This window comes from Lampetra fluviatilis, chromosome 11, assembly GCF_964198595.1.
Source record: "Lampetra fluviatilis chromosome 11, kcLamFluv1.1, whole genome shotgun sequence".
Lineage (NCBI taxonomy): Eukaryota > Metazoa > Chordata > Hyperoartia > Petromyzontiformes > Petromyzontidae > Lampetra > Lampetra fluviatilis.
The window spans coordinates 12338073-12361642 of NC_136285.1; the positions used below are offsets into that span (position 1 = coordinate 12338073).

At 47.1% G+C, this 23570-nt stretch overlaps 1 protein-coding gene across 4 annotated transcripts in view; it reads right to left on the reverse strand.

Annotated features, from left to right (window-relative positions):
- LOC144934823 (synapsin-2-like) overlaps positions 1-14297 on the reverse strand; it is a 113669-nt gene extending 99372 nt beyond the window's left edge. For 3 of the 4 annotated variants that reach the window (XM_078861019.1, XM_078861017.1, XM_078861018.1), the window contains exon 1: positions 13917-14297. The gene's annotated coding sequence lies outside the window, so the exon portion shown is untranslated. The remainder of the gene's footprint in view (positions 1-13916) is intronic. The other variant, XM_078861016.1, reaches the window with a different exon arrangement.
- Positions 14298-23570: the final 9273 nt, after the last annotated feature.

Sequence of the window (23570 nt, forward strand, 5' to 3'; positions counted from 1 at the left end):
AGTAACCGGCCTCATCAGGCGGCAGCCAGAATTGTGGAGAATTCCTTGTTTCGGTCGTGAATAGAGGGGGTTAAATGTGATGTCGTCACCAGCCGTGATCAATCCACTGCGAATTTAATGACCTCCCCATGACGTCACCATCTCTCGTGGTCTCGCGACCCAAGCATACATCTCGCTCCCATTTCCGCATTTAATGTTCTTTTTTAATGGATCTAAGAACCATTATTATACCGGATCGTTTACTGTCGCAAATTTTGTTTCTGTTTCAACACGAAAAAAAAACACTCGCTAATGAAGTTAAACTGCAAGTTAAGCCGATCAGGGATCGTTGTAACCAGCTTCTTTCGCGATTACCCATCGCATTAGAACATTTTCTGTTCCCATCTTTGGCAGCCTCAGAAAAAAAAAACCCACACACAACCCCACTGCGTCTCTCCCTCCCGTCTACTCCATAATCGTAGCTCCCGACAAAAATAAAAAACAATCTCCCCACTTTTACAACGCCCGGGCAACCACCACGCAACGGTTGGGGGAGGGAGTGGCGAGTGAGGGGGGGGGCGATATAATCCGGTGGCAAATCCGATGGGTACAAAAGCGAGAGGGCCCATGAGGTCTCAGCGAAACACAAAGCGCCGCTCGAAACAACAAACTGGAGGCGCGGGGCCATGTGGCACCGCACAGCCCTTTGTGCCACCATCACCACCACCACCGCAGCTTGTTTCAGAGGTTCACGGTGCGAATCCGACACGCCACCACCCCCTCGGTTATGGCTGCACGTGTCTTAGCACTGAGCAGTTCACCTGGGGAGTGTGCCGGTATGGGGTGCGTCTGATTGAATCGCGCAAATCGCGTGATCAATTGAACGTTAATTTCGACAGCATTTGCCTCGCCACAGCCCCACCACCCCACGCGTTTGTGGCGTCAGCAGCTCGTATCGGATTGCAACTTGGCAGCGGGGCGAAGGAGCCATTGTTCACTTAAAGGCGGATACAACAGGGCCCAATGGTTGCGCGTTCGTCGCTTGTTGCAGAGGTTTCACGGTTCGATTCCAGCGGGCCGCCCCGATTAATGCTGCGAGTGTATTCGCCGTTCGCCCGCTTTACGGTGGACGTTAAAAATCCCGTGACGTCTTTCGCAAAGAGAGAGGCCATCGTGCGCTGCCGTCGTGGTCCCAATTTGAAAAAGTATCCCGCAATTTGGGCCATACGGTACGTTTTATTACGGTTAATGCACCCGCAGTCATAACCAGGGCGGCCTACTGGATTTGAACTGCCAATGTTTCCCCAGCAAGTGGCGAATGTGATAACGCTCGGCTATCGTCCCTGGTCGCCACATGTCATGCCCAAGCCCCAATGCGTTTTTTTTTAAACAGACAACAAGGGGTCTCACACACGCTCGTGCTATGATCAATTCATGTGATCTCTCTGTCTGTCTGTCAGTGTAATTGCGAGCAATGCCTGACCGAGACGCTACAGAGACATTCAAATCCAGCTGTTCAAAGGCAGCGGTCTGGTGGACTAACGAGAAGGCGTTTCGTAACCACGGCTCATGTGAGAATCATGAAAACGAAAAGCTGCGTTTGAAGATAATGTATATCTACGAGCATAAATGGACAAGCGTTTCGTGGCAGGCATCATGAAAAATGTGCGCCTGTATTGATCTAAATTAAAATCTTTTGTCGTTTAAAAAACTTGAAACATATATACATTAGCGAGGTATTTAAGAGGCCATTACTACCCAGCTGCAGTCATTATTGGCACAACCGCCAATGGAATCAATATGCATATAAAAGCGGAACGAGAGGAAGCGGGGCGCATACTGACAATGCCACTTTAACGAAGGAGTGATCGTAATTAATTCGCAGCAGCCTATTATTTCCGTAAGACATTCAATAGGGGATGGCTTTTTGTGTGCATCCTTAATTTGTATTTGCAACCCTTAATCAATATGTATTTATTATTATTAACATCGTCACCATCATCATCATCATTACCATCGCCATCACAAGCCCCTTCACTTTTGTTTGCTCACTCGCTCACTCACTCGCTCACTCCCTCCTTTCACTCCCTCCCTCAATTGCTCGCTCCCTCCTTCACTCCCTCACTCGCTCGCTCCCTCGCTCGCTCCCTCACTCGCCCGCTCCCTCACTCATTCACTCGCTCACTCGCTCGCCCGCTCCCTCGCTCACTCGCTCGCCCGCTCACTCACTCGCTCACTTCCTCCTTCACTTCCTCACTCGCTCACCCGTTCACTCGCTCGCTCACTCCCTCACCCGCTCACTCCCTAACTCGCTCGCTCACTCCCTCACTCCCTCACCCGCTCACTCGCTCACTACCTCCTTCACTCCCTCCCTCCCTCACTTGCTCGCTCCCTCCCTCCCTCACACCCTCACCCGCTCACTCCCTCGTGCGCTCGTGCGCCCGCTCGCGACGGGAACCCGAGACGTGCATTCTTCACGTCGCGGTGCTGAGCCCAGGTGGGGTTTCGTCGAACGCGGGGGGGGGGGGGCGGGAGCGATTTTCAATGTCTCGCTTTGCCTCGAGAAACCTACGCCAGAGCGAGCATGGCGGGCACAGAGTTATCGTGCACGTGTCAAAAATAAAAAAAAACTATTTTTCACACATGCCCTTTGTCAACTGACTACTGTTCGCCCCATAGTGACAGGGCCTGTAAGGGGCTGAGTGGTATGACTCAGTGGGCTTTATTTTGACTTAAAACTTTCGTGACTGCAGGTTTTATATTCTTTGGTTATTTCGGTAAAGTCACGTAGATAGAAAAATAATAATTCGACCGCTTGTGTTGCGGACAAAACGTTGTGGTTTTTATTTGTATTATTCTTTTTTATATCTACACGACTTTACCGAAATAACCAAAGAATATAAAAACTGTTTGATTTTATTTTTATAAAAAAAATATTTTAAGTTATTTGTTTATCTGTCCTATACGTTGCACCCCTTTGGTGTTTGTGTATTGTTTGTTGTTCTAACGTTCTGACCCACCCCGACTGAACATCTGTGAAATAAAGAACTTTATAGCTCATCGGATTCCTCCACTACATAACAACAATATTCTGATTCTGATTCCGATTCTGAGCGGTTTGTCCAACGGAACCAATGACTCTCTGGTACCTTACACAAAGCCGTCATCATCCAGTCCTCGCTGAAGGCCTATACCCATGCTTCTTTGCCACTTCTCCCACATTCTCACGGGACGGCACTCCATGGAGGTCTCGCAATCGAGCGGATCTCGTCACGCCATCTCTAGGGCGGACGACCTCTCTGGCGTGGCCTCGACCACCCGCGAGAACCCCCCACCCCCACCCTTGTAGCGACGTCTCTAACGACTGCACTTATGAGTCGACGCGATGTCTCTGCAACGCACGTTTGATCTCCCATCCACGTGATCTCTCTCTTCCTCTCTCTCTCTCTCAGCGGAGTTGCAGGCACGCACCACTCCAAAGCTTCTTTGCACATTTTTTCGGATTAAGTTACATTTCCCTTGGACAATGTCCGTGTCTCCGATCCATGTCTTCGTTCAAATGCGCGCACCATTTATACAGCGGTGCATGGTTTTATTTATTTATCATCTCTCCCCCACGTCTGTCCACCCAGCAGCTTAAACGGGTTACGCCACGGTTTGCCGATCGGCTTGCTTTGTACTTGCTCCGCACCTCCGATGCGCACGGTTGGCTACGTACGTACGGTGCGAAAGAAGTTCAACGTACGTACATGCATACGTGCGTAACGTGTGAGCGCTCCCACCGCGTCCGAGACGTCTGGCCGGCGTTGAAGAGTAGGCCAAATTATCCCTAAGAAGGGCTCCGCAGCGGAGGGCCCTTCCCGTGACAACATTGGTGCGAACAGGCAAGCGTGGGGCTTGCACCGTCGCCTGGCAGATGGATGCCCCCACGCTCCCTGCGATGAAATCCACTCGATACGGCGTCTGGAGCTGCGGTGGAAATTTGACGCTAACGTTGCAAATCCAAGTGGTGTTTTGGTTTGATTTAGATATGTCGTGCCCACTGCACGTCGTGATTTAACGTTACATTTGTCCCCACGTATTATTGCCAATTTAAATGTTAATAACGTTTAAAAAAAAAACTTTCTGTAAGGAAGATATATATAATTTAGGAAATGCGCAAAGTGACGTATCACGAATTATACAGCTTGTCAAATGGGTTATTACATTTTGGTATGTTTCATTAAGGAGTTTGTAAGATAATAATTCTGTCGCGCGGTGTATTCGGGCAGTGGTTTGGGTTGGATGCGCATCGCGTGGTGGCTAGTCCAGAGGTGGGACAAAGTCATTGTTATGCAAGTCCAAGTCGAGTCGCAAGTCATCAAATTCATGACTCGAGTCTGACTCGAGTCCAAGTCACATGACTCGAGTCCACATCTCAGAGGTGGGACAAAGTCATTGTTATGCAAGTCCAAGTCGAGTCGCAAGTCATCAAATTCATGACTCGAGTCTGACTCGAGTCCAAGTCACATGACTCGAGTCCACATCTCATAGGTGGGACAAAGTCATTGTTATGCAAGTCCAAGTCGAGTCGCAAGTCATCAAATTCATGACTCGAGTCTGACTCGAGTCCAAGTCACATGACTCGAGTCCACACCTCATAGGTGGGACAAAGTCATTGTTATGCAAGTCCAAGTCGAGTCGCAAGTCATCAAATTCATGACTCGAGTCTGACTCGAGTCCAAGTCACATGACTCGAGTCCACATCTCATAGGTGGGACAAAGTCATTGTTATGCAAGTCCAAGTCGAGTCGCAAGTCATCAAATTCATGACTCGAGTCTGACTCGAGTCCAAGTCACATGACTCGAGTCCACATCTCATAGGTGGGACAAAGTCATTGTTATGCAAGTCCAAGTCGAGTCGCAAGTCATCAAATTCATGACTCGAGTCTGACTCGAGTCCAAGTCACATGACTCGAGTCCACATCTCAGAGGTGGGACAAAGTCATTGTTATGCAAGTCCAAGTCGAGTCGCAAGTCATCAAATTCATGACTCGAGTCTGACTCGAGTCCAAGTCACATGACTCGAGTCCACATCTCAGAGGTGGGACAAAGTCATTGTTATGCAAGTCCAAGTCGAGTCGCAAGTCATCAAATTCATGACTCGAGTCTGACTCGAGTCCAAGTCACATGACTCGAGTCCACACCTCTGGTGGCTACAATGTGGCTGCTGATTTCGAATAGCAGACCTGGTCATTTTACCCCCGAGAAACCCTCACCGAGTCTCAAGGCACTTCTTTCAGGAGGGCCCTGAAATGGGATGCTCGGGCAATCTCAATCGTGAGCGTTTGTCACGTGGGGGCTCCCAGAGAAAACCCCATGCCTTTGAGGAGGATGACAACATTCAAAACTCCGCACAGATGGATTTAAATGCCCATAATTCCATCTTCTGCCACCTCACACCCCAAGCCTACAACACACCTCAGTATTTAAAGGCCTCCGTAATAACAATAATAACAATAATTCACTGCTGCACTGCCAACTCCTAGCCACCGAATGTTTCCAAGCCTATAACACCTGATATCCCCAGGCTCCCAGCCAAGTGATAGCCAGGCTCAAACCTGCTCAGCCTCTGCGATCTGACGAGACTCATTCTTGACAACGTTTGCAGAGCATCCACCCACGCACGCGTGTTGGTTCTCCATCCGTTACGAATTCCCAAGGGCTCTAATGAAAAGCAATACTCTGTGCGTATCTTGGGCAGTAGCCGTGTGTTGTGTGTCAGAGAAATCACCCAGCGGATGTCTAAAAACATCCGATCTATAACGGACTATACCACCGCACGTCGCGTCAACAGCATGTTTTATTTGCAATTAATCGATGGGTGTGTTAATTCTTCCTTGTCATGGAACGGTTTGTGTAAATTTGTCCTCAATGGTTGATTAATTTTCAAATGTTGTTCCATTCATTTATTGATTTTCAGTAAAATGCACTGCAATGAATACATAGGTTACAGTCGTTTAAAACATAATTATTCACAGCTCTTTGTGAATGTATGTAGGACTTCTTTCGCACCGTACGTAGCCAACCGTGCTAATTCGGGGATGCTGAATGAAGGCATCCCCATGCTGTGTCAGTTATGGGGTTTGCTTTACCATGCCTTTGCTATCGTTGTTTGACCATACTTCACCATGCTGGTTTGCACAGGTTGGACAAAGGAAGGTTGGGGTGTGCCCGGGACTGGTTCAGATATCACTCGCTACCGATGTTAGCCGTGGTCAGGAATCAAACTCGGGTCGCCGAGTTCACAGAGCGGCAAGTGAGTCACTGCGCCACCGCTGCACCCAAAGCGATCGCGGCTGTTATCAACACAAGGACGGCTGAATCAGAATCCTACTCGTTTTTACAACCCACAGTATCACACCCCTAAATACTACTAATAATACAAAAATGCCAAATCCTGATATAACTGGCAAACAGAGTCTACGCGGTGCCCCCCGAGCATGACAAATTCGATTTTCAACTGTGCACCATTCATCCGCCACGCTGAGCCATCTCAACACAAACATTGCACAATGAGGCGTTCTTCACGTCGGTCCAAGCGATATCCCAGTGTGGCATTCGTGTTGAAAGTTCTTGTTTTTTTGTTGAGTGAGATCGCGTAAATTATAAACGTGTCGTAAACCCACCTTCACCCGACAACAGCCAGTAGTGGGTAAGGTTTCTCGCGTCGTGAAGGAAACGTGCACATTGTTTTGTTTGACTACTTCAGCACCACACCGGTTGTACGTTGGAGAGCAAACGCACACGGTATTGCCATTTGTGCTGGTGGTTACACGAACCAGCATCATCAGGCGATTGTACAACAATGGTAAATTCTGGCAATCGGGAGTTACGTGGATTTACGACCCATTTGCATTTAAGCGATATAAATGTAAATGGGTGTTAAATTCCCCAGTGTGGTGTTCGTGAGACTAAACACCCTGAGCCCGGCCTGCGTTCAGCCGACACAGAGCTGCACCATGGCACGCGTTCATTAATTTCACTGCCAATTTTGATTCCCTCTTGCCCATGCAGGGGTTGCACCCAGGGTGTGATCTTGGGTGGATGTTGTCCTGCTGTCACGGTCAGCGGCCACACCGGACTTGCCCCAGTTCAGAGGTCGCCGGTGTGAGTCGACCTCCCGGCGCGGCATGCAATATCAAATAAGAGGCAAATTATCGTTTTAATTCGCCCTCAAGACAATGACAGGAATCAGCATTCCGAACCGTTCCGGCTGAAAATGAAGCGCTGCTTAAACGTAATTTAATTTTAGTTTGGGGCTCTGGTGGGCGGTGGGGGTTTGTGGAAAAATAAATTACTGGTGCAGCACACTGGCTGTTCTCAATGCACCCGACGTGCAGCGTACCGGCTGCTTAGTGCACTGGCTGTACGGCGCAGGGCGGTGTCGGATTCGCCGCTTCGCGACCGCACGCGCATGGTCGCGTCTCCATGAGCGCAAGCGGTGATCAGATGACATACTCCCGTCTAGACTCGAGAGCGTGGCGACAGCGGGGGACCGCGATGCTCGGTGCCAGAGCCATGCCAGCCTGGCCGTGATTGTGCTTGTGCGTGCATGTGCGTGCGTGTGCATGTGCGTGCGTGTGCATGTGCGTGCATGGGCGACGATTATCTGAACCGGTCCCGGGCCTCCGCTAGGTCGACTTACCCTTAAATGAGTCCCTGGTGTGGTGTGTAAATACATCAGCACTGGGGAGACAAAGGTGTGATGTTGGCCACCCACCCCTCCATATGCCGTGCCGGCCTTCATAGCTGCTACTCGCTAATAGCCACTGCCCCAACAGTCTGCATGGGTACGTTGGGGATCTTTGTCGGTCGTGTGTAAATATATTGCATTGCATTGTTATTTTCATCATCAGTCATGCACCATGCTTGATGAAGATGTCCATTTCTCTATCATTTGCATTATTATATAGCATCTGCCATAGTCAGAGGAGAATACACATGCACTCATAGACTTGCATAGAGGTTTCAGAGATGCATCGACTCCCATGTACGTATTTATATTAACTTATTTTGCACCGTACATAGCCAACCGTGCTAATCGATACCCAACGATTTCCAAAAGATCCATTTAGAACCCATAGACACACAGAGAGATCCGTAGACTTACATAGACCTCCGTAAAATCCCAAAGATACCCATAGACTCACAAAATAGATCCATCGATTCACATAGAACCAATAAACTCACACATATACTCTTAGATTCATATAGAGACCCTTAAAAAATCTACATTCCACTCCATATTTGTCGTGGACACTCCCTCGGCCACGTTCTCTCCTTTGGCTGCACCGCAGCGTCGCGCACTCTACAGCCACACGCTACCCCCGTCAACCTCGAGAAGGTCGCACTCATTACACGCGCAGTGCTTGCCACAAATGAACCACAGCTCACCTTGCTGATCTCGTCAAATCTGCATAAACCATCACGCAAACTCCGACCATCCTTGCAGTAGCGGCCTTTTGGCTAACCTCGAACAAAGACGGTCGCTGCATCGCGCGCTTTCAGATGCGCTTCCGCGGCCGTCTGGAACGCTCTTCCTTCAATCCAATATTAGGAAGCCACTGGAGGTATTCACTCGTAAATCATCATCTAGATTTACGAACTAATTTCTTTAAAACTGATTGATGTGCTTAGTTCATTCTCTTCCCCCCCCCGCACCTCCGATTAGTACGGTTGGCTACGTACGTGCATGCGTACGTGCAACAAATGCAATACAACGCGCTCCATATTTGTCGTGGACACTCCCTCGGCCACGTTTCTCTCCTCGGGGCTGCCGCTCCGTCGCTCGCCTCGAACAGCTACGCAGGGCACACCCGCAGGGTCGCGCCGTCCACAGCCACACTCGCTACCCCCTCACCCCCTCCCACCGTCAATGTGCGTCGATGCATTTTACCGCGAGAGCACCGCTCTCCGTTCTCGCAGCGAGCGCTGCAGCACGCGTTTAGCTCCACCTGGCCCTTTTAGTGGGGGGGGGGGGGAAATAATAATAATAATATAAATAATAATGAATAAATAAAAATTGACAGCAATAGCAACTGGCGGAAAAGCGAAGCACACACAACCGTTATTTGAAATGTCATTCATAGGCTCGGTGCCGGTGCAGCAGTTGCATTTTTTTTGAGAGACCACCGAGGAATATGGTAATGGTGATAAACAAAATATCGCGGTAGAATTCCTCATTCACGTGTAAAAGAAAATTGAAGCGGCGGCGGTAGGGGTGGTAGGGGTGGTGGTGGTGGAGACGTGATTCATCAGCGCACTGCGTTACCATTTAGGACACGCGCCCTCTCGCAGCTGCATGGAAGCAAATGTAAGCAGCGTTTAACCGCCTTACACAACTATTCCTCTGACCACGTAAGCACCAAGGAGCAGAGGACCTAATTTATGTTGCTTCCGAATGGCACCTCCGATTGGCGCGGTTGGCTACGTACGGTGCGAAAGAAGTTCGACATACACAAAGACAAAGATCCCCCGTATAGCCTGCAACAAGCTGTAGGGGCAGGGGCTGTTAGCGAGCACCTATGAAGGCCGGCACGGCACACGAGGGGGTGGGTGGCCAACACCACGCCCGGCCGCCTTTGTCTCTCCAGTGGTGATGTTTACACACGGTGCCGAGTACTCAATTGTGGCGACCTATGGGAGGCCCAGGACCGGTTAAAATAATCGTCACTGATGTTTGCCGCGAGCGGGAATCGAACTCGGGTCACCAGATTCGGAGTGTGGCGCGCTAACCGCTACACTGCGCTAACCGCTGCACCACCGCTCCCCACACACACACGCGCGCGTGCGCGCACAGTCCCCGCAGATCCCACAAAGCGGACGCAGCGCGCGCGATGCCCCTCTCTCATGCTGCGAGAGCTGAAACCTTTTTCGCAGCCCTCGCTGTTCATAAAAAAAAAATCTACACGTACAAAATCTGCGCAAAAATGCACGAGACGTTTCGTTTTCAAAGATGTGTGCGGTGTTTTTTTTTTTGGTGTTTTCTTCGAGAAAATGAAGAAAAAAAGATGTATGCGGCACTGTTATGTAACACGTTATTACAATTATTGCTGTGATAGGCCAGGAAATTCGACGAGTGGACAGGCAAGCTGCACAACACAAAGAGACGATAACAATTCATTGCCCAGGTAAACACGCCATGTGATTTGGAAAAGGAAATTATTTTTGTGAACAAAAACCCGAACCCACTGTGGCCAAAGACCGTGCACTCACTTTTGAAACGAGAAACGCAGCTCAGCGATGTACGTAATACGTACACACGCACGCACATACACACGTGGTTGTCTTTATTTCTTCCAGAAAGAGAGAGAAGCTAAATGTTTGATGTAAAATACAAATAAATATCAATTGACTTTGCATTGCACGCAAAATACAAGGCACGCTTCTGGAAGCTTCGTTGTATCGTTCTAACGGTAAATATAATGCATTTACAATTCATTTTAAAGTAAAACAGTGGATTGAACGTGGTTGTGGCTGCTGATGATAGTGATCATAATCGATTGCCCACGGCTGCTGCTGCTGATGATGAATTGATCATGGCTGATGATGATGATAGTTTCGCAGCAAACGGAGCATTCATTATTAGAAATATCAGAAAATCACTGACATGCTCAAATTGGATGTACACACCGTGGCGCACAACTTGAATACTGAACAAGGGCATTGAATGCTGGAAGTGAGAGCTGGGAGAAATTACATCGAGGCGTGGTTGTTGTTGGTGGTGGTGGTTGGTGGTGGTGGTTGTTGTTGGTGGTGGTGGTTGGTGGTGGTGGTGGTGGTGGTTGGTGGTGGTGGTGGTTGGTGATGGTGGTTGGTGGTGGTGGTGGTGGAGACAACACTAATTTGTTATTCGTGGGGTGCTCTGAACAATCAAATGGAACCCCAGTTGTGAGCTCTTATTAAAAGGTCATCATAGTCAAACGCATTATAATCATATTCTTAGGTTTTTTCGGTAAAGTCATGTAGGTAAAAAAAAAAAAATTTATAAAGTAAAATAAAAAAAATAAAAAAATATTATTAAAAAAACATTATAATCATTGCCCCCCCCCCAACCATCAGCAAATGTGTCTTACAGAAGTATTTTCTGTAATGAGCTGGCTAAGGGATATGATTGCTTTCCGAATGCAATGCGTTCCTTTTGAACGCACTCAGCGTAATGTTTTGCCAGTGGTTCCTGCTTAAATTTTGAACAACTATCGTGGGGGATGGGGGGGGGTAAGAATCGCATACTAATAACGCTCGCACGAGACGCACACGGCAAGAAGGGGAGTGGGGGAGACAGAGCCAGGGGGTGTCGAACTCATTTAAAATGATCTCCGCTACAAATGGTGTTAATGACAATCAAGGAAGAGGAATGCAAAATGTTAAGTAAATTTAACTCGGAGATTGACATACATTGCCCCCCCCCCCAACGCAAGGACACGCCCATTCGATTACGTGGCGCAAAGTGAACGTCTGAATTATGTATGCCTACTTGTATGGCACAAACTAAATAAATAAACCAAAATGGGGGAATGCAGACAAAAAAAATCAATAAACACATCACGCGCCCCCTCGCCCCCTACGCCCAATTTCGCCGGATCTCGATCGCTGAAGAAGGAGGGTTGCATCCTGGCTGCAGTGGCGAGCGCTTTAGATGGAGCGCATATCCAGGTGTTGTAGGCGCGGGACCTGGGGCTGCAAGCGGCCCAGGAGAGGGCAGTGTGGCAAAGGTCTCAGTCCAGGTGTAGTTTGGGTCGGCTCTGCCTTGTGAATTTGCGTCTGTCTGGCGCCGGGATTTGAGTGCTATCCCCTGCAATACGCGTGGATTGTTTTTCTCTCTCCGCGGTTACTTCGGGTTTCTTTCCACGCGAAGCCAAAACTCTCATTCATGGAATTGGCCAAATATTCCAACGAAGCAGGGACCGTCATGAACATGAATTCGTCTTTAAGGCGATGTTGTTTTTCTTCTTTTTTTCTCCCCCCCCCCCCGTAGTGGCATTCTGCGTGACAAAATTCGTTCGAGTAAATTGGGACTGTGTTCGTCCGTGCAATGCAGGCCATCCGACCTTCATCGGTCGAAACAACTCACGGAAAATTCTGCCGTTTAAAGGACGTTTCTATTTTAAACCCCTGGCAAGGTGCAGTGGGCTAATTTAATTAAAGCGTCCACCGCTCGTGAGCAGGCAACAGCGTAAAAAAAACACGCGCACAATGAGGTGGAGGATGAGAATGGGATGCGGACATTGGTCCTGTCACGAGTTCATAATTCACATCGGACAGCCCTCTGCGCATCAGCGGTTTTATTTACAAGCGCTCAACGTGATGAAAAGAAAAGAGGTGGGGGAGTGGAGGGGGGGGGGGGCGTGGAGGAGTGGGGGAGGGGAACCTACACCGACCACCACCACCCTGCCAATGCCTGATAAGGCAATTGCTTTGTGCTGCTCAGTGACTACAATTGCGCATGGCTGTCGAACAAACAAGCGCACCAAATAGGAAGGCTCTAATGCCTTCATCCGACCACCACCACGAAAGGGCGCAAGATTCCTCCCTCCCTCCCGATCTCTTTCTTAAGGAGACGCAACATCTCGCACGATCTAAAAATTAGTACAATTGTTTCGTATAGCGAGCTAGAATCTGCAACATTGTACGTGTGTGTGTCTATCGAGGTGATGCAAATACACTAAACATGCGGCGGTGATGTTGCTACGACGGCGGTGGTGCACCAGCACAATTAACAACAACAACAAAAAACCATAACAAATGTGTGCTCTGAAAAAGGTGCCAGAGAATGTGTGCTATGAGGAAGGGTCATTGCCCCAAAACATCGCTTTGAATTGTGTGTACCGATAACACTACGACACGAAACAAGGGGCGATGGGCGCTACGCCATCAACCACTAATCCAACGTAGTCAGCAATCACTTTGCGGAGTAATCCCTGCAGAGAGTAATCCCCACCATCTCGGCGCACGTGATGGTGATGAAGAAGGTGATGCTGATCGTGATGATGGTGATGGCGATGATGATGGTGCCGGTGGTATTCTGCTTGCGAACAATGGCGAGTGCTTTAACATTCGAGCAAGCGCTGTCCAGGGCCGGGGGTGCTGAAGAGCGCTGAGCTAACCGCGATCAAACAAAAGGCAAAGATGCTCCGTGCAGCCTTAACGGACTGTTGGGGCAAGTGCTATTAGCGAGCACCTATGAATGCTGGCACGGCATACGAGGGGGTCGGTGGCCAGCACCACGCCCGGCCCTATTTGTCTCCCTAGTGGCGATTTTTTAACACTGCACCACACACACCCACATACAAAGACACACACACACCTATAGACACACAGACACAGACACCACACTGTCACAAACCACACGTACCGATACGGACGTGCATTCCAGCCTTTTGCATATGATAACATAGAAAAAAAGGCGAAGGAGGGCGGTGTAAAACCGTGCACGCACACATACATGTATACAATCATACATGTTTGCCTATACATATGTACACAAACAATGCATGTATTCATGTGTATATCTATGCATGTGTGCGTATGCTCATATGTATGTATATGCATACGAGTATCACACATACATGTCCACACATGTATACATATGTGTATCTATACATACACGTTTATCTATACATGTATGTGTGTATGCATGCACACACGTCCCTGCGCGAATGTTGGCTCCTGCGTTGAACGAGTGCTGCTCATTGCGCGCGCGTCTCGGAGGCACGATGGAATCATCATAACCACCATCATCATCATCACCACCATCACCATCATCATCACCACCACCGTCATCACCACTATCATCATCACCACCACCACCATCATCAATCATCATCACCACCACCACCGTCACCACCACCACCACCATCATCATCACCCTCGGACGCGTCTCGCCCCACTCTTACCCGACCAATTCGCTCCGGCGGCGCTCGTCCGGTTGCGCACTGCGAGTACCCAGACTCGAGGAGGACGAGGAGGAGGAGGCAAGAAGTATGACCACCACGGCTCGTTCTTTGCTGCCCTCGTCGCACCACCACTACGATCACCACCGCAGCAGCAGCAGCAGCAGCAGCGTACCCGGAGCAACGTTTGCGACTCTCCGATGCCGGACCGGAGCTGTGTGGTCAACCCACGGAGCGAATTTTATATTTTTGGGGGCTCCCCGAGAGAGAGGGAGCGTGCGCCAGCGAGGGAGAGAGGCGAGCGAGAGAGAGAGAGTGGCGGACAGGGAAGAGGAGGAGGAGAGAGAGAGGAAGAGAGCAGGGCGTGTTTTGCGGACGATTTTCCCCTCCCTGCATGGGCGATCTGGCGCCGGTCGCGCGCATGCGCCCTCGTTCTGCGCCAGATGTTAATAGGGGGAGGGGGGGTAAGGAATGGACGTAGCGTATGCACCGCGATGGTGTTTGCATCGTTATGTCGGGAACTAGGTAATATATCTCTCTCATCTGTGCATGGGTAGGCTATTGGAATGAGTGCAATGCACACGCGCGCGTACAGACACGTACATCAGGACATCATCATCGTCATGGACATCATTATCATCATCGTAGGTGCTATGAAGCACAAACACAGCACTGCTATGATTTCAGTGGCTGGGTGCATGGCTGACTGTAACATCATCGTGCTCCTAGATGTTTTATACATCTCATTGCCGCAGCGCCAGAGGAATGTGTTTCTGTTTCTCTTGTTGCAAATTGTTCCAACGTCACGAATTTTTATTTCGCGCAAAAGCCTCGGTACAACCGTTGGCTGTCACGTGATAATTTACGTTACATCCTTTACGATTGTTTTAACCTAACCTATTACAGCTGTAAACATTTATTTTTATTTTTGCAGGTCAGGCCAACTGACTTGCACAGCTCTTTTCCAGAAGCGACCAGGCCACAAATGATAGCTCAACGAAGTGGCTTGTCACGTGGAAATGTATAGCAGCCACATAATCTAAAACCATGTTTCTAAATGTGGAGGGAAACACCGGAGAACCCGGAAAAAAAACCTCGCCAACACGGAGAGAGAGAGAGAGACATGCAAACTCCAAATATGCAGCAGTAGTCAGGGTCGGAATCAAACGTACGATCTCCTGTATACCAGGTGAGATAGTCAACATCTCGCCACCGCGGTGACCCATCTAGTATGCGTTCAGTATTCTTTTTTTCTTGCGATCGAAACGTCGTAGTTTTTTTGTTATTTTTTTGTTATTTTCTTTGAACCTATCTACGTGACTTCACCGAAAGACCCAAATAATATGAATTGCTGCAGTCCCGAAAGCTTTAAGTCAAGATATGAGTTCAGTATTTTCATTGAAATATGCGGCGAAGTCATTGCAGTTATCATGCTGCATTGCAGTTCGCAGGGGATGGAGAGAGAGAGAGATCGGCTTGTATTTAGAAGGCAGTGAATTCAAAAACATATCCCGGTCGTTGCGGATCTTCGCGGCCCCATCATCACTCCGGCATCGATTAAATCAGTAGCACGTTGTGAGCTATCAGCTGTTTCATGGTCAGGGCTCGCTGCTGGCATAGCAATGTGAACCTTATACTCTGAGGTTTTTTCGGTAAAGTCACGTAGGTAAAAAATAAAAAATAAAATTAAAATTAATAAAAGTAAAATAGAAATAGAATAAAAATCACGACGTTTCGGAGGCAACACAAGCTTCCGTCTTCAGGTGGAACCGTCACAGCACGCTTGCCGTACTTGATACAGCTGTACTTCATACAGCAAGCGTGCTGTGACGGTTCCACCTGAAGACGGAAGCATGTGTTGCCTCCGAAACGTCGTAATTTGTATTTTACTTTTATTAATTTTAATTTATTTTTTAATTTTTTACCTACGTGACTTTACCGAAAAAAATCTCAGAGTATGAATCCTTGCAGTCACGAATGCTTCTAATCTAGAATGTGAACCTTTCCACCACTGGTTCAGGGCTGCCAATGGAGCAGGGAGACGCTGACAGGACTCGTTCACGCAAATGTACAAATCTCTTCGTCAAGCCACCGCTGGATGAGGGCCTCGCCACGCCGTGCGGGCCATGGGAGTTATTTGACCATGCCTCACCAGGCTGGACAAGTGCGGGTTTTGTGGAGTTGGACAGCATGGACGTGGCAGTATCACGATGAGTGTTGCTGCACTACCGTCGACGTAGCCCAGCTCAAGCCTATAACACCTGTTTATTTTATATCTTGGTCACTCATTCTGGCATTGTCACTTCAGAACCTGCTCAGCTTCTGACATTGGATAAGCTTGGTGGAATGTCGGTGATGTGGCCATGTATGTTGGTGTTAGTGACTCGCAAACAACAAATACACGTGTTTTCTTTTTTTCTCACAGCCAATGTGATCCAAGCATGTTATATTAATACTGTTCCGCCCACTAGGCGTACACACTGACTTGCGAAAATCCAGTTCATCCATTAGCACATTTCATTACTTAAATACCACTGCGATCAATGGACAGTAATTATTTTATTGTTTAGTGAATTCGCCACTATCTATATAGTAATGAAACAATATATTAGGTCATTTAAATGTGCAGTTTTTTTTTACATCTAAATTTTTTAGCAGTTTGCACCATGAAACTGGGAGATCAAGGTGTTGGCACGTGGTTAGCGTTTTCGGAAAAAAATCCAAGAATTGCCATAATGAGATTTATCTTTTTTGCAGGAGTGACATTTCATTTATCTTACCCAGTCGGGTGATATGAGAAGCTGATTACCGCCAGCTGCCTCATGTGCATAACAACCTTAGGGAGCCACGAAAGGGCTCACCCGATTCTATGCAGAGTGCAACACGCGGGGGCAAACTGATGGAATAATGACCGTGTTGGTGAAACCGCATTGTTGACATGCTAACTCAATGATCGCCGCTGATAATGACGTTAAGTCCAATTTGCATCAAACATAAACTGGCACGAGATGCCGTCACTGTGTAACGGTTATCACGTTGGGCTTGCGGTCCAGGACGCCGGCTCGATTCGATCTTCCTGCGCGGTTGTTGAGAAAACGGTTGCAAGTTTATTAAATCCATACTCTTTGGTTCTTTCGGTAAAGTCACGTAGTTAGAAATAAAATGAAATCAGCCTCTAAAGGCAAACTGTTCATATGAACAGTTTGCCTTTAGAGGCTGACTCCTTTGCCTGATGACGACCGCTTGTGTTGCGATCGAAACGTCGTGATTTGTTTTATTTTATTTCTAACCACGTGACTTTACCGAAAGAACCACAGAGTATGGATTCCTGCATTCACGAAAGCCTCAAATCAAGATGTATTAGATCTCTCCGCCTCTGTCCACACAAGCAGTGTAAGTGGGTTCACAGCAGATTGCTGATCAGCAGGTCGCCATCTGGATATACTGCCCTCTCTAGGGGGAACTGTAGGCTCTAGAGAGCTCGGGCAATGAAAAGCTGTACTATGTAGAGGTGTAAGATAGATGACAGAATGTATGCGTCTGTGATCACAAGAGCTGACAATAATCCAAGTTGTGATAATTGTTTTTTACCCTTTTATCTGGCAACAAAACTGACACCTTTTTTTACAAGGAGTCGTGTTTGCATTGACCACAATACCTACGGTCGGAATGCAAATTAAAAACACAACTTTGATAATGTATGCACTGTCCTTGAAATTGATTGGTCCACACTCGAGACAGCTTTTCTTAGAGCCTAGTCTTACGTGGTGTTGATTATCACTGAAGGCCTACGATACAGAAGTGCCTAGGGCCTACAAGAACCTCAATCCGGCCCGGCTCCAGGGATGGAAATATGCCTCCAAAAAAGTTAGGCCAACTGTCAGAGCACTGGCAATGTTCTCGAGGGTTGTGCTCTGAGCTGCAAGGGCTATCTCATCTGCGTATATGAACTCTGCGAGTTGATGTACATGGAAGGTCACTTGTGTAGATATTAAATAGTGATGAGCGAGTGCCGACACTTGAGCGAGACCAGTGCTCATGCTCCTCTTGCGGCTGTGTTACAGGAATGACGTGTAACTCATGAAAATGATTTACTCTTGAGCTCACGCCTCGAGGAGGAGATACGCTTCTGTCAGCGGTGATGCAAGAAAGCAATTTGCAGGCCTGCACTTTTACCTTTGTTTTTTTGTTTTTAAATAACTGTCAACCATTAAGTACAAAATATGATAATAAAATCACTCTACAAAAAATCTGACTAGGTAAAAAGAAAAACCCTTGGGTTTAAAAAAAAGAAATGCTCGAGGTAAATGGGAAATGAAGAATGGTTAATGTAATGGCAGCTTGCCAAAACCATCTTACGAGCATCCAGCTCTCATGAGCAGCGGGGATTGAACTACTGGCCGTGCTCCAGGCGGAGAAAGGGAAATGACCGGCTCCTTTGACTACAATTGGTGGCTTCCAGACCTCCTGCAGTGCCCTGCTGCTTTGCCATTAGCAAGACGAGATGCAAACCGAATTGGACACATTAGCAGTTGTTGTTCGCTCCACAGTCTTTTTTTTGTGACGTCGTACATATGCACGACAATAGTTTATACCACCAAAAAGACATCTCCACATCATCATTGGGGATACCAAAACAATCCATCAACAGAATTGGATACAGTGCGGTACTGTGTTTCTCAAAGTTTTGTGTTATGGATTTGATGAAAATTGGGAGCTGACTTGTATGGTACGCTCAGCGGTCAGAGGACTTCTGAGATCCTGGGTTTGAAATCCAGGCAGCCAGCCATGCTTAAACCATACCTTCAAGTCTAGCAAGCTGATGATGGTCTTCACAATTGCTGGCAATCGTAGCTCTAAGAATAAAATAAAAACAATTAAAGTGTATCATATGGAGAACATCTTTATTGGAAAGCCGGTAGGAAAGTGTCGATACGAGGGAATTCAAGGGATGGCAAGCAGCTCTGGGTTGATCTCAGCACAATCACCAAGGATTGCAGCAAACATTGACATTACATTTGTTTTCCACTAAATTGAGAACAATTCCAGCCCGAGGAATTCAACATTTTGGGTTGACTGATGTGTGGATCGCAGGTCAATTGAAGGGATCTCAAAAGAAGTTATGTGCTATCTCCTTCTGTGGGCCATTCTGGAAGAGTTTCAAACGGACATTGTGTCTAATGACCTGACATCAATAGCTCATGGTCCACCCTAAATCGCATCCACTATACAAACCACAGCAGACGCGGATGCCTGATGCAGAAATAAAAAGTGAAAAACTCTCCAGTGTGCGACTGTGATCATCCAGAACAGACCGTACAACGTATAACGACACAATTCCCAATCCACGAATATGAAGGAGACATCAACAGCGATGCACTCTGCCGCTCCTGATGCGGTTGTCTGGCTTGACCACCTCGATGTGAAATTGTCGCTGTTTGCTCTGAATCTACATCAGCCGTACGAAAAAAAAAGCGAAATTAGTCTCAAATTGCGGAAACGGTATAGGTGGATATATCTATTGAGTTATTGACTAAGATTTATATTTGAGCTCATGATACATGTACTGAATAGCATGTGTTAGAATCAATGTTCATCTATCTATATATGTTGCATGAATGGGTTCACGTTACTGCTGCAGCCACGACAGGTGTTACCATTCACAAATTTACCCCCTAAAGACTTACAGTAGATTCATTGATAATAATAATGTATGGTTTTACATATTGTCGTTTAGTGCAAATTGTATCTCACACTCGCTGAAGAATAACATGCAAGCTATAATTGCAGCCAGCCGGCATGCTGGTGCTACCAACATTTTCCCTAGCTCTGCAGTCCTATATATATAAATATGTTTCCAGCCAATTAATGAGTGTTTATACGTGTGTTTATTATTGAATATGGGAGGACAATTCATGCGTTGGCGCTGTTGCTACAAACCAATGAACGAATGCATTGTCAATCGAAACAGAGATCCACGTCTTGAATTTTTTATGCCAATTATCGTCTTCCACATTCCACGTGGCACCATTGTACGCACGTAAGACAGCGTGACAGATGATTCATAATTCATCGTGGGTTTTTTTTGTCTTACGCAAAACTTATCCTGGGCCATACCCACACGCATGCATTGCCTACAACGTACCTCCGCATATAAACATGCACGAGTGCTTATTAGAAAAAGTTACACCAATAAAAAAACGCGTTCGCTCCTTACAAGACGGGGGCCTTACTCACCACGATTAGACTTACGCAATTACCATTTATATTAGCTTCGGGTCAGTTGTGCTGATTGCGCAGTATTTTCCCCGACCGCGCAGGAGAAAACGTGCGAGATACACGTTAATACGTTGCACCCAGAGCATTTGCTAAATTGAACAAACCAGCAAACTGGTTGCTTGATTAATCGTCTAAATGTAAAGGCAAAGGTGGAGCGCTGTAATTGCTTGCTCATTCAGACTCCTGCTGCAAGTGCCTCTAACACAGAGGGTATTTTTTGGACTTACTTCGATGCTGGCTAGCCGCCTTGGAAGACCCCACGCCGTACCCCCACCACACGTGACCTGCCCATCGATTAACGGCGGTGTTCCTGCTGAAGCGGTGAGCTCTGGATGTAAAGTGCAGTGCGGTAACCATTATTAGCACGGTAGCGTCAATTTCGCATTTCAAATTTCGTGGAAATTAATTGTTTCTGGATTAAAAATGAAATCCAATTTGTCAAGAAATAGATTTTCAATTTCGATTTTGTTATGAAGGTAACCTTGTCACCAATGGCGTGAACCAAAGGATGAATTATCACAGGAGCCCAGGGAACGTGGGGATTTTTTTCCCAAACCCTGGATTGACTTGAAGCCTCCGCGGGTATCAACGGCAGGGCACTGGGGTTGAAAATGGCACTGGTATTGTTGACACAGGATCAGCGCATACACACCCAGATGGTAGCTTCCATTAGATGTCACCCCTTTTGCGCCAGTTGCAGTGGTATATTCCTCTCCTTATGAGTTAATACATCACGATGCCTTCTCGAACCAAATAAGACTGCGATTTTAAACATACAATTAGATGTACTGTCATGTGTAACACGGTATGGCTGTGTGCATATTGAAGGTGTACGTCAAACGTGGGTTCATCGATTTTCCTTTTATGTTTTTACCGGCGGAGTGAAAATCTGACCTACCGCATGAGACACAATGCAGCACCGCTCTCGGCCCAAGCCATCGTAATAATGGGATCATGGTCCGCTTTTGAGTTTTGTCATAGTACAAGAGAACTCCTCATCCTCGGCGCTGTCGAGTCAGCGAAAGCTCCTGTTACGTGCGGCGCGAATTATTCCTCTTCTCCACGATTTTACCCATAATGCATCATGAAGCGGCTTCTTAATACTCGCGGGTTTCACCGCGAATAAGAGGAAACGCACCGGAAACTATAATCTTGTAGTAATAGGTTTTTACTTTTTCAACTGGTACAAAAACTGACACCTTTATACAAGGCATCATGTTTGCAATAACCACAACACAAGCAGTCAAAATGCAAACAAAAAGAAACAACTCTGATGATGATAATGATATGCACTGTCCTTGAAGTTGATTGGTCCACACCCGAGACAACTTTTCTTAGAGCCTAGTCTCCATTGGTGTTGGACCAGATGACGCCAAAAGGCGTACCGGCTTTTTTGTACCAGTTGAAAGGGTAAAAACCTATTACCATATTTTGCCACTGGTAAAGAAGATGTCTCAGAGTGTAAACTATCATTTTATTACGTGCGGCAAGTATTTTTATCCTGCGGATATGAGGATTATAATCGAGGATACCTCGTTTCGCGACATTGCTCCCCCGCCCCATAGCAGAGACGAGTCTTTGTCCCCGTGCTTGTGGATTGCTTTGGGAGCACACACACACCACCTTTTGTTTACGTTATTCTTCACGAGAATCGATTGCAAGGCCAATCTCAGAATTAAACAATGCAATGTGGGTTTAATATAGCATCTAAATGTGGCTGCACTTCAAGATGTTGCAAATACATGCTAGGAATGTTTACTTTATAGAGAGAAAGAAGCAATCAATCAGGCAGATTAGGAGAAGAGGGAGATTGTGAGCCTTGTCTTGAGCACGCACAGGAAGTTGACATCACAGACGGCTGGGGGAAAGGCGGTTCCAGGATCCAGGAGCAACAGAGGGTGGATGCATCATTAACCTTCTCAATGTTGTCCTAAGATTTGTCTGCTAAATTGTACAGCTGTTCAAGTTCGGTGCAACGCCATGTTTCGTTCTTATCGTTGCAAATCTTTAGCTCTTTTCCTGAAAAAAATAGCTCGTCATATGTTTGTAACATGAGGTGTGTGTTAAAAGAAATGTGCGTAAAATCAGGGTGCTCGTAAAACCCAACGAGCCAAGTTCTAACTGTAATATTTTTACAAGTGAGAATATTGAAATTTTATCGTACACCATTCCACCGTGGGTTAGTAAATGCAGCATACTTTTGTGAAAAGATATACACAATTCATAATGAAGGTTTTTGGGTTAGATCGCGTAAGTATAAGTATAAATGTGTCGAAACCCTCCACGATCAGATACGGCCAATAAGTAAGGGATTTTTCACGTAAATAAAACGCCAAATGGTTTACTACTTCAGCCCACCGGTGTGTTGGAGAGTGAATCCACAACATTTACAATCCGAGTAACGGCAAATCGCCCGATGATGCTGGATGTAATTACCAGCGAAACGTCGGACTCAGATTTTAAATGTTGTGTTTACTCTCCAACACACCGGTGGGCTGAAGTCGTAACTATTTGGCGTTTTGTTTACGTGACTAATCCCTCACTGTTTGTGTCGGTTGGTGGAGTGTTATGACGCGTTTATACTTACGCGATCTAACCCAAACACCTTCATTATGAATAATATTGGTCGCAAAAGCCTACGACGTGTTAAACTGATGTACACAATTCGCCTGTACCCTTAGTTCTATGCGTAGACGATATTTTGGAAGGTCCGTCGAATGTTTTTATTCTGGTTGTGCCACGTGTCGTTCGGCACGATGTCCAATGTTTTTTTCCCCACGCGAGGCACCTGAAAAAGCTCCCGGCACGTGTAGCGAAACGTCAGACGGCATGCTCAGCAACGCACGGTGCAGCCCGATTAACATGCTTGAGAGTTACACACCTCCGATTAAACACGGTTGGCTACGTACGTTGCGAAAGAGATTCGAAATACACACACACACATACGCAGCACAACCGTGAAAATGTGCGCGGGAGTAATCTTTTGGAAATTCAAAACAACCCATGCTTGGTTTAGATCTGGCATCACATCAAATATTTACAATGAAGGAAAACGCGAGAAAGCAATCATGGACATCGCGATCATCTGCCCGACGTTGTTTTAATGCAAATTCAAATGAGAGGTGACCGAGTGAACAGTCTTCACAGAGCACTCGGCCACGACTGCCAAGGTTTTTGGTTTGAATCCAGGTTTCAGCCAACCCACGATTAAACCGGGTTCTCAGGGTGGGCGAGTTCATTGTATGTGTCACCAATGAATGCACACCCAAAGCATAGTAACCTTCACTTTTGACTACATTTTAGTAATATAAAAGCTCCGTCAAATGAAACAATACTGGGTTGACAGGACTGCCACTCCTCTGCAGCAGCGTGTGTGTG